Source organism: Psammomys obesus, unplaced genomic scaffold (assembly GCF_907164565.1).
Source record: "Psammomys obesus unplaced genomic scaffold, mPsaObe1.curated_primary_1811, whole genome shotgun sequence".
NCBI classification, from domain to species: Eukaryota; Metazoa; Chordata; class Mammalia; order Rodentia; family Muridae; genus Psammomys; species Psammomys obesus.
Window position 1 is genome coordinate 51,143,067 of NW_026585644.1, and position 12,167 is coordinate 51,155,233.

Sequence of the window (12,167 nt, forward strand, 5' to 3'; positions counted from 1 at the left end):
GAGAAAACAAAGGTGCCCAAGGTCAAGTTTTAGTTTTCATATGCACACACACACACACACACACACACACACACACACACACACACGTGCATGCACATACTTACATTAAAAAAAAAATGGAAGCAGCCAGTTTTTAGCTAAGTCTTTGTGGGACATGTGGACTGTGCAATCAGGGAAACTGGACTGGGGCTAGCATGCAGTCAAGATGTCCAATCCCAAAAATCTCAACCTTGGGACTGGTGGGAGTGAGGACCACTTCCTCCCTGTTCTGTCCCACGTGCCCCAGCACACGTAGCCTCACAACCCCCACCTCTGCACTTGATGAGGTTGTCATGTAGCCTAGCGCCTGCAGTTCCCCTCTAACCAAATTTAGCATTCACGGTACCTCAGCCCCAGCCAACAACGCACCCTCACCCCCCAAAACCCCTACCCAATTTCCCAAGGTTTATATAGCTTTTATGCTGTGTCACTGGATCACTGGCAGAGATATGACACTAAAAGGGCTGTGTCACGTAAAGAGCTGTTCCAGAGAAGGCTTTTTCCCTCTGGGCACTTGCTGCTGGACTGGGACCCTGTGAACCTGCCTGCCCAGGTAAGCTTCGCTCTTTTGGATCCAGTGCCTGCAAACTTTGGTGCTTGGACACTCTGAGGGAGGAAGAAGGACCCGGGCTCCAGACCAACACGTCTTGATTGCTCTGGGCCTGTCACACCAGGAGCTGTTGTTTGGTTTTATGAATTTGACAGATAGCACCCTTGGTTTCTTAAAGTCTCACTCATAGAGAGCAGTGATCCTGTCCTGGGATGGTTCCTGTGAGGAGTCCATTTCCTGGTCAGGGCTCTGCTTTGTTTGTCAGCTTTGTGTTCTACTCTGTGTGTTTTCACACTGAGTCTCTTCTATTCCAAGCCAGCCACAAACTCCTTTCATAATCAAGGATAACCTTGGCCTGTGCCTCCTCTGTCCCCCTCCTAAATGCCTGAATTACAGGTGTGTGACACCATGACCTGCCCAGAGAACTTTTTATGTATTGTCTATAGTTTATAGACTCTATAGCTGCTTTTTTTCTCTTCCTTCTGAGTCCTTTCCTTCTTCACACAGTTCGTGGACAAATCACACTTGCCTTGTACTCCCTCCCTACTCCTCTTACAGCTGGGAGCATCTCTACTCCTCCCCCACAGCCCGTAATATCCAGATCCATAGGTAATTTGCTCTTTCCTAGTGACCCATGGAACTTAGGCTAGGTCATGTCTTATGAAACCCTTCCTACTTCCCAAATCCCATAAAAGCCAGAAACTTTGCCCTCCATAATTAAGGCCTCTCTCCCTTCAGGGCTCCTCATGGCTGCCACGGTATAATGCTAATAACTCCACCAACAGAGCTTTTCTGAAGGTGGTTTGTCTCAGCACCCTGCCTACCAGACCCAACAGCTTTTATCACTCGCAACACCAGCGACCATTATGCATTTGTATCTATCTACTCTCTCAACAAAATTAGTTTGCTCTTCCCTGGTCTTAAGGCTGCATATACAACTGGATGAGTCCTCTGGAAAGCTACTCAAGGTCTCTGCACCTTAGTTTCCCCATCTGTGAATTGAAGGTTATTATAGTCTCTGCCTCACAGAGTTTCACAGAGATTAATCCCAACAGAGGGCCACAGTGTCATTCACTGTTCTGTAATTATCCCCCAAACTCAGAGCTCCTCAAGGCAACCTCCTTTCACTGACTTGTCCTACCAGTCCCTGTTCCTGTCACAGACTCTGATACATAGAGGGTCTTCAGCAAATAATCTGATGAATGAACAAATGAATCATGGGAAATCAGGGCTGGAGGGAGGGAATCTTGAGGTTCCATTTTAAATAGAAAGCACTCTCCTCGATTATTTATAAAAACCCAATAAGACAAATTCAGAAACAAAGGCCACAACAAAAACCTAGGCTTGTGCCCACCATTCCCACTTCGGAATTCGGCCCCAGCCTTACCCTGAGGCTAAGAAAAGTCTTTATCAGAGCCGTCCACCAAGGAGGCTTCATCGGGGTAAGTCTCTGACTTTCAAAGATTCCAGGTACCTTTCTTGACTTTGCCAAATTATTCCAGTGGTTTCTTGATTCCTCAGAGTTCCATTGCCTTTCTGTCTTTTGGGAAGCCTTCCTGCTCCTGCAATTGGTACTGTAGAAATCGGTGCCAATATTTACACTCTGACTCAGTAGTTTTCAAGGCTGCAATGATCCTTCAAGTTAATGGGAAAATAACCACTGGGCGAGATATCTCTGACCTGTTTCCTTGACCTTGATGAAGCCTTACCAATGGAGAAGTGGGACCCTGGGACTGGGAGGGGCTCTAAAGCTCCCAGCCTTCAGTTGTGCTGACTGGGAACAGCACCCTGTCCAAGCCCACAACCCCCAAATACATCTTTCCATAAATCTACCCAGAATGTAAACCCTGCCTCCAAAACCAGAAGAGCATGGGGGCCCTGCTTCTATCCCTCTGGCTTTGTGCTTCTCTTCTAGAAGAGGCCGATTATCTTCAGCCCTCCTTTCACCTCTGAGTTTCAGACCCCGTAACTTCTTCCTAATCCCATAGCACTGCCCTGCACCTGAAACAAAGCCTCACTTTATAGCCATATTGGACTGAAATTCACTACATACATAGCCCAAGCTAGCCTCTAACTTAAGGCAATCCTTTTGCCTCCAGTTCCAATTACAGGAGCACACCACCAGGGCCTTCCTAACACCAGCCTTCTAGTTCAATGGCCTGACTCATTGTCACTGTTAAGTTGCCATGTGGGCAATTCAACTGCTCTGCCCTCAGGGGCTTTTGGGGTCCCGACAACGTCTTATGTCATCACCTGTGTACTATGTCACCACCTGTGCCAGGTGCTTGGTATACAACCCACCTGCCACACCACCATCTTCCTCTTCCTCTCTTCTTTCTCTCCCTCTGCCTTTTCTCTCTGTCTATCCCTCTAATTCTCTGTCTGTCTCCCTCCCTGCTCTGTATTCTCCTCTCTCTCCTAAGATCTCTCACTGACTCTGTCTTGCTTTTCCCATACTAAACTTCCTTGTAAACCGCAACCTATTGTGCAGCCTGTAATTATACAACCCAACAAAGCCCCATTGGCTTAAGTCAAGTCTCTCTAACAGTATCAAAGCCCTCCATTAAAACAAAGACAATTTACATATACTGTTGTTCATTCTTGTTAGTGTATTGCAAAGGGCTGTTTGTAATATAGGGTCTTGTTAAAAGCTTGTAATATATGGCCTCCATCCTCCCTGTGAAGCTCCCATGAGCTAAGATTATAGGCATGTACCAGCTCAGCCAGTTGGAACCGTGGATTTTAACAGCCATCTACCGCGTCGAGATAAAGAACAGTCTCATTGTCTCAAGTGACTGGCTGACTCTCTCGCTTTATTTGGGTAGAAATTGTGGGCGCACAGAGGCAGAACCCAGCACTGACAGCACTGAGGCCCAGAGCACCACAGCCAGCTGCTGAGCCTAGAGGCTTATAACTCTGAGCTTTGAGCACTAGAGGTTTCTGCAGATAAAGCTGGAAGCTCATTGCTCTAAGCTGACAAGGCAGGAGTTTATTGCTAACTCCCGGCTTGTACTAACATGATGATTAGCACTGTAGCTTCGGGAGTTTGGGGGGCACTTGGCTCTTGAACATTTAGCAGCTCTCACCAGCTCTTCCTTGAGTCTCAAACCTGGGATAAATGAATAACTGAGGTTCCATTAACATATCAAAGCAGACACTGGGCACCTGGTTCTTCCTGCATCCCTCACCCCCTACCCTAACCTTCTCCGGACCAGGGGCTCATGACCCAGGCTGTCCCTCTTGGTCCAAAAACTCCTCATCCCCTTTCCACTTCCCACCCCTTTCCCCACATGGCCTGGCTCTGGGTCATGCTCACTCTGGACGCCCAGATGACCCTGCCTGACTATGCTCTCCCTCATATCTACAATAAACCTTCTCCTCCACCATGCCTAGGAGCTATCACGTCCTTCCTTTTTTTAATTCACTCTCCTGACAATTAGGGCTTTATTATCCTTGCAGCCTGGCAATCCTGTTGCTTATGGCAATGTGCCCTTGGCCACTCTCTGGAACCCTTCAGCTGCTTCATTTGTTAACAGCTCAGAGATTTGGATATTAGTGCCCATCTCTTGGTAGCTGTCTGGTACCCTCAGCTGCCTCTTGAGGTTACAGCTCTGAGCTTTGGGTATCTGAGTCCTCAGTTCCTGGTGACCTTCTGGAACTCTTCAGCTGCCTCCTCCTTGCTGCCACGAGGGCTGAAAGCACTGAGTCTTTTTTAAAATTTGTGCTTTCTCATTTATTTCTAATGTGTGTTTGTGTAGGTTTTCTTTCTGAGACCAGAAGGGGACAACAGACCCCTGGGAGTTTGAGTTAGAGGCAAAGAAGCACTACCTAAGGTAGGTGTTGTTAGGGTCCAGAAGACACTGAAAGAACAACTCCAGACTCAAGTAACATGCAAGCAACAAAAGACTTTTATTTTGCAGAAGACCAGCATGCAGGGGCCACCATCCAGGCAAAATGGCGGCCCTAGACCAAGGTGCATGGGCCTTTTTATAGGAAACTAGGGGAATCTCAGGGACAGCTAGGCCATCTTTAATGTGATTGGCACAGGTTAAAAGCAAGGGTACGAGTACATTGATGATTGGCTAAGAATAGCTAGGGCTTGATTAGGGGTTGGAGGGCTCTCTAAACCCTGAAGGGAGGGGTAGAGGTAGGGGGCGGGTGTGTGTGTCCAGCCTGGTCCTCATAGTGTTGGAAACCAAACTTGGCTCCTCTAGAGTCTCTCCTGGGCTATTGTAAGTTTTTCATGCAATCAGCTCAGCCTGCTCTGCAGCCCAGAACAAAGACCACAGGAATGCTGTTCAAAGAACATTCTTTTCTTCATGGTGCCTAATGCCAGCACCAGGGAACAATGCACACACACAAAGAGAAGCTTCCCTTTAATTGGGGAGTGCAAACAGCCTTCTTACACAGCCAGGGAGGGGCCTGGTGTGCCTGCACAGGAATCATGTTTTCACCAATCACATAGCTGCGTGTGCACAGCTTGTAGCTATACCAATGATAAGCCTGGAGTGAGCACCAGTAACAAGCCTGGATTATGCAGTAATGCAAGGCTTTTTGCTGAGTCACTGGGGAAGCGGTACTCTCCTTCTAGCCCTGAGTAAGATAGCTCCAGGGTAAATAGGGCTATCAAGAGCTGGGTAGGAAAGGGTTGGTACTAGAGGGATGGCACAGCAGTTAAGAGGGTGTTCTGCTTTTGCATAGGATGGAGTTTGGTTCCTAGAACCAACCTGGGTGTCTCACAATTGCATGCAGCTTCAGTGCCAGGGGACCCAACATTCTTGTCTTGCCTACGTGAGGTCTTCCAAAGCTAGTACAGTTGCCTGGGAGGTCTTGGAACAAGGCCTCCTGAAGCAGCAGGTGTGTTTCAGAGGTAGTTTTGGTTATAGTGTGGCTTGTGGACAGAATATAGTTTCTTCAAGGTGTCTGTGAATTGTTGGTGTTATGCCCAGATCTTAAGGTCCCCAAAGACCACTAGGAGCTGGACTGTGAATGCAAGAACAAAGAGCTTTGTTCAGACTTAAGCTTGGTCTCTCCACAGTCACTAACACAGTGGATCAGGGAGGTGAGCCCGGAGCAGCTGCAAGTCAGGGTTTTTATTGGGGTTTGAGCAAAGACTGGGAATTCCCAGCTTAGCAGTTACTGGGTGACATTCAGCAAAGGCAAGCTTGTTACAACGTGATTGGCTAACTACCATAACTAACACTGAGGGAGCTGTCTATAGACCTCAGGAATGTTAGGTATTTTCTGTGCCTTGAAAGATTGGTAGGCTGCCCAGCACAGATGCCCCACCCTGAGATAAGATACCTTCCCATACTGTCTCTGACATGAACTCATGGGCTGACTCTTTGATCACCTCCCCCTGAGGGGAAAGCGGCCTTGCCAGGCCATAGAGGAAAACAATCCAGCCAGTCCTGATGAGACCTGATAGGCTAGGGTCAGATGGAAGGGGAGGAGGACCTCCCCTATCAGTGGATTTAGAGAGGGGCATGGGAGGAGATGAGGGAGGGAGGGTGGGATTGGGGGCTACAGCTGGGATATGAAATAAATAAACTGTAATTAATATTTAAAAAAATAACCTAACCCCCCCCCCCCAAAAATACCTTCCCATTCTTGTGGTTATCCTCAGGCTGGGTGGGTGAGTGGGGGTTTATGGTCTTGTTGCTGGAATTGGTGACCTACAGCCTAATTTTTCTTTTAAAGTTAGGCTTGATCCTAAAATGGATACAAAATGAAGTTTATATGGTCTTCTCATTGGCAGCAGGCAGGAATGGTGGTCTAGCTGGTTACCAGAGAAAGGTAAAGTTGACAGCCTTGTGCTCTAAGCAGCCAAGGATAAAGGAAAGGTTTGACAGCTGTCTATCTAAGAGCCAAGGGGCACAATTCTCAATTTATTTGAAGGACAAATACATACTAACCAGTGCTCATAGTAAAGATGTATTCTACTGGGACCTGAGAGATGGCTTAGCAGTTGAAAGAGTGAGTAGTGCTCTTACAGAGCCTGAGTTTGATTCCTAACACCATGTCAGGTGACTCACAATCTCCTGTAACCCCAGCTCCAGTAGATATAATGCCTTCCTCCTCCTCTTTCTCTTCTTCCTCCTCTTTCTTTTCCTCCTCTTCTTCTTCATCTTTTTTTGTTTTAATTTTTTTGAGACAGTGTGTAGTCTTGGCTGTTCTGAAACTTACCCTGTAGACCAGGCTAGCCTCAAACTCACAGAAATCTGCCTGCCTCTGCCTCCCTAATGCTGAAATTAAAGGTATGCACCACTACGGCTTGCAATACCCTGTCTGGCTTCTGTAAGTACCTGCATTCATATACATATACTCCCACACAGATTAAGACCGGTGTGGTGGCCTTTAGTCCCAGCACTGCGGAGGCAGAGGCAGGCAGATCTATGAGTTTGAGGCCAGCCTGGTCTACAAAGCAAGTCTAGGACAACCAAGGCTACACAGAGAAACCCTGTCTCAAAAACAAAACAAAACAAAAACAAAAACTCCACATATCTAAAAGACCTAATTTTTTAAAAATTATTTTTATTTACTTTTAAATTAATTCATTAATTTTTATGTGCATTGGTGTTTTGCCTGCGTGTCTATCTGTGTGTGCATGAGGTTGTCAGATCCCCTTGGAACTGGAGTTACAGACAGTTGTGGGATGCCACATAGGTGCTGGGAATTGAACCGCCTCCTTTGGAAGAGCAACCAGTGCTCTTAACCACTGAGCCATCTTTCCTGCCCAAATGACCTAATTTTTAAAAGATGTGTTTATTTTTATTTTATATGTGCGAACGATTTGCCTGCATGTGTATCAATGCACCACATGCACCGAAAGAAGACATCAGATGAATTAGAACTAGAGTTATTGATGGCTTGTGAGTTGCCATGTACATGCTGACAACTGAGTCCTGCAAGAGTCACAAGTGCTCTTAACCACTGAGCCATCTCTCCACCTCCAAAAGACCCGTTATTAACATAAACATTCTTAATGTCTTTAATAGTGCCTAACTCCTCCTAACTCTTCATCATCGGCCACAAAAACAATGCCTTGTACCAACCTTTTACCCAACGTTGTCCCTACCTATTGCTATATTGTATCCCTACCATCTAATTTCCTACCCGCTGTGTCACATAAATGGAAAAACACAGTATGTAACCTGGAGTGCAGCTTCTTTCACTCAGCACAGTGAGTCTGAGATCCATTCACGTGGTTCTGTGCATCAGTAGTTGATTCCATTCTGTTGCTGAGAAGCATTTCACTGTATGAATGCATCATACATTATTTATGCTCTATTGAGGGACATCTGGGTCGTTTCTAGATTTGGGCAATTATAAAAAAGACTGCTATAAATATAGATTTCATTTCTCTTGGGTAAATACCTAGGAGTGAGATTTTGGAGATGCATGGTAAATGTGTAGCCATGTGAAACTGCCAAACTGTCTTCTGAAGAGACTGTGTTTTTACATTTCTGCTAGCAATACAGGGACATTCCAGTTGGTTTTCATTCCTGCCAGAATTTTTTTTTCAGCTCTTCTGATAGACAGTGGTGGTATCTCATTGTGTTCTCAATTTTTACTTTCCTAATTACTAATTATGTTGTTCATATTTGCATGTACTTATTTCCTGTGCATATGTTGCCTTTGGGAAAGTATTTAATATTTATATCTTCAGAATCAAGTTTACTTTTTGCCATCTGAGGTTTGTGAGTTCTTCATATATTTAGGAATCAAATTTTAGTTAGCTATGTTTTACACAGTTCTTCCAGGATTTGTAGCTCATCCTTCCTCCCTCCTTCCCTTCCTTTCTTCCTTCCTGCTGCATACATGTATGTGTGGGATGTTGGGACAGTGTGTATATACATGTTTCATATGCTTGTGGAGGCCTGCTGTTGACATCCAGAATCTTCTTCAGTTGCTTTCCACCTTATGTGTTAAAGGTCTTGACTTTCTTTCTCCCCTTCTTCTTTTCTCTCTCTCTCCCTTCCTCCTTCCTTCCTTTCTTTCACGTATGTGTGATATGTACGTGAAAACATCTTTGGGGGATCAGCTTTCCCCTGCTCCCGGGTTAAGCTAGAGTTTCTTTGGTGTCAACCACTGGCTTTCTGAACTTCTAGGTGATTCTCCTGTGTTTGCTGCATCTGCACTGTGCTGAGATCACAGATGTGTGCCACCATGTCTGAGTATTCGCTTGGGTTCCAGGGATGGAATTCAGGTCATCATGCTCGCACAGCAAGCGTTTTTACTCTCTGAGTTGTCTCTGCGGTGCTGAGCAGTTTCCTGTTGAATCTAGTGCTCACCATTTGCACCAACCTGGCTAGCCAGCTTACCCCCAGGATTCCCTGCTTTTGTTGACACCACACCCAGCTTTTCAGTAGGTTCTGGTATTCTGAACTCTGATCCTCATACTTGTTCATAAAATACTTTCCTGAGCTCTCTCCCTGGCCCTCTTTGTATCTTTTTGATTGATTATTTTTGACATAAGGTCTCAGGCTGGCCTACAATTTACTATATAGCTGAGGTCTTGAACTTCTTGATCTGTCTGCCTCTGCCTCTCAAGTGCTAGAATTATAGATGTGTATACCGTGCCCAGGATTTTCTTTTTCCTCCCTTCCCTTCCTCCCTTTTTTCATCTCTCTATCTCTGTCTGTCTGTTTTTCTGTCTCTGTCTCTCTCTCTTTCTCTTAGAGAAATTTTAATTCAGAACATGGCTGTTCTGGCAAGAGATCACATCCAAAGACTTTTTAGTAGGGGCGTGAAGAAACGCTCACAGCAAGACACACTGTGACAAGGACCCTCTGCAGAGAGGAGACTCAGATTCTGAAGTCCCACTTCTCTTGGAGAGCTGGGGATTTATGACTATTTGAGGAGCCTTCCTCCTAAATTTAGCATAGGTCAGTGTTAGGTCTCAAACCCTGGCAAAGCCTGCTCCCTACTCTAAACTTGTCTGTTGCAGGATAGTTGAACCCAAGATTGTGTTGTTTACTGGGAAAACCTGTTTCTAGTTGTGGTGTAGCTCAGCCCTAGCACACACCATTACTCCAAGAATGGGATTAAATAAAGTCAAACATAGGTCAAGTGTCAGAGCAAGCAACCAATTGACAGGAAGTGAACATAGGAAAAAACTCGTAGAGAGTGAAAGTCAGGGAGACACACAGGAAGAAGAGAGAAGGGACATTCAGTTTGAGGGGTTTTGAGACAGTGGCCTAGAGAAGGAGAGCTTACCCTTTCAGGATGTTGGCTGAGGAGGAAGGCCAGCTGGGTGCTTTCTCTGCCTCTCCAAGCTAGCAGGCTTTTATCCCAGCATCTGGCTCCTGAGTCTTTATTGGTAAAATCCAACGATAAAGATCTTTATTAAAAACAACACTTCTCCAACCCAGGGGCTAGGCTGCCTTTCCCTATATAATCCAGTCATACCCTGTAACAAGGAGGGCTTGAGGGCTTCTGGGAGAACCTGGGGACCAGGTCCACTTTGCAATGTTAACTAGGCCCCTCAGTCATTTCCTGGGACAGTCTGAACGAGACAGGGTGGCTCACAGGTCAACTTTGGCATAAGCATGTCCTGATTTTGCTTGAATTTGTCCCCCCAGGTCCTTCAACAAGGGGCCCTACTAACGAGGATAAAAGCCCATGAGGTCTTTTGTTTTAAACTGCCAGACTTCAGTGTCAGGCCAGCTGTCTTGGAAGTTTTCTGTCTTTATTTCCCAGACATGGCCTCCCCAGCTGTCTGCCTCTACCCAAATCCTAGCTCTGGTGCTTGCTAGAACTTGGGGAAGTTATTTGATGTCCCAAAGCCTTAACTCTCTGTTCTGTAAAATGGTGGAAATGCTGTATCTGTCTTTATAGGATTTTTGCATACTTCATTAACACCTGAAGAACACAACAGGACACATGGGTGTGGCTCAGTGATAGAGCAGTTGCCTAGCATGCAGCAGACACTGGACTTAGTCCACAGCACCACGGAAAACAGAAACAACACTGGCACATAATAAACCAGTGATAAATGTTAGTTGTGTTGTCTTTGTCTCAATCGCTCTCCTCTCTGAAATCCTATTGAGGCAACTGCTGAACTGTACTAATTTCCCACTGAGCCTTCCTAAGGCTTTGAGACCATATAACTTATCACACTGCCATGGCCCTGCTAGAGAGTCAATACACAGCTATTCCTTGTGTGGCTGCTCCTCTCCATAATCACATTTCATAACCATGCGGCTGTGAGCTAGGTAATTTGACAGGTGATAGGAGACTAGGCTGAGCTCTCAGGGCTGTGTCCTCTGACACCAGGAACATTTGTGACCTCTGAAACAGACAGACAAGGTCGTACTTCCCCTGTTAGACTGGGGGTGGAAATGCCCCAAAGCTGCACTGATGATCGGAGAGGAAAGCCCCAGTGCCCCAGATCTACTATGTACTCTGCAGGAAGGCTCTGAACTACCCACTAGGCCGAGGTAGCTGGGAGGGGTGGAAGGGTCTACTTCAGTGCTGCATACTTTTTTCTAAATATTTTAATAACTTTTTCCCCCAAAATGACCTAATCCAACTTCAAATTCTTAGTAAATCCTTAGCGTATAATTCTGTGAGCTTGGAGATTTAATGCCTACACACAAAAAGCAAGAAGTGATAGGAATATAGAAATCCAGCCAGGCCATGAGAAAGTTGCTGTGTCCTTTAGACCGTGAACCTCTGTAAAAAACTGGTTTTGCGGAAAATATGTGTGAACAATAATCTGAGAATCCCAGTGACGTATTTTGGACCAGCATAAAATCTCCCACCCTAAATTCCAGATTAACCCAAAAGGACAATGTGCTCAGGCCTATTTCATTAAGAAAAGAAAATGCAAACAAACATTAAATTGCTCACATAATTATTGGTAAAACAACATAATTATTTGTAGAATAATGTCTGTCAAATATATTGCCTCATTAACCCAAAATTGAATTAACAACAACAAAAAGCTGCTGAAACAGCGCTGAGTTGTCTTCAGCAAGTTTTCCTCAATGCTTGGAAGACAGAAAAAAAATCAACTTTGTTAAAAGTGAGCAAGTAGAGTTTTAGTTCCATTGGGGAAATATTTCTCATTTAACTCATTTCCATTTTCTTATGAAATAGGAAGACACTTTTGGAAGATAATAGCATAGCAAAAATATTTTGGAAGCTGGGCAGTGTAGCACAGGCTTTTAATCCCAACACTCGGGAGGCAGAGGCAGGAGGATCTCTGAGTTCAAAGCCAGCCTGGTGCACAGGAGACTGTGTCTCAGAAAAGAAAAAATCTGATTATAAAACATACATGGAATAAGGAAAGTGTGGTGTCTCACACCTGTAATGCTACTACTCAGGGTCTAGAATCACCTAGAAAACAAGCCTCAGGGATAAAACTGTGAGCAGTCATACAGATTAGGCTAAAGAGTGGGAAGACCTGCCCACTGTGGGTGGCAACATCCCCCAGGCTAAGTCCTAAACTGAACAGAAAGGAGAAAGGCAGCAGAACACAAGCTTTCATCTTTCTCTTCTTCCTCATTGGATGCATGATAGCCAGCTGCCCCAAGCTTGTTTCAATAGATTGTAACATCCAAATGGTGAGCTA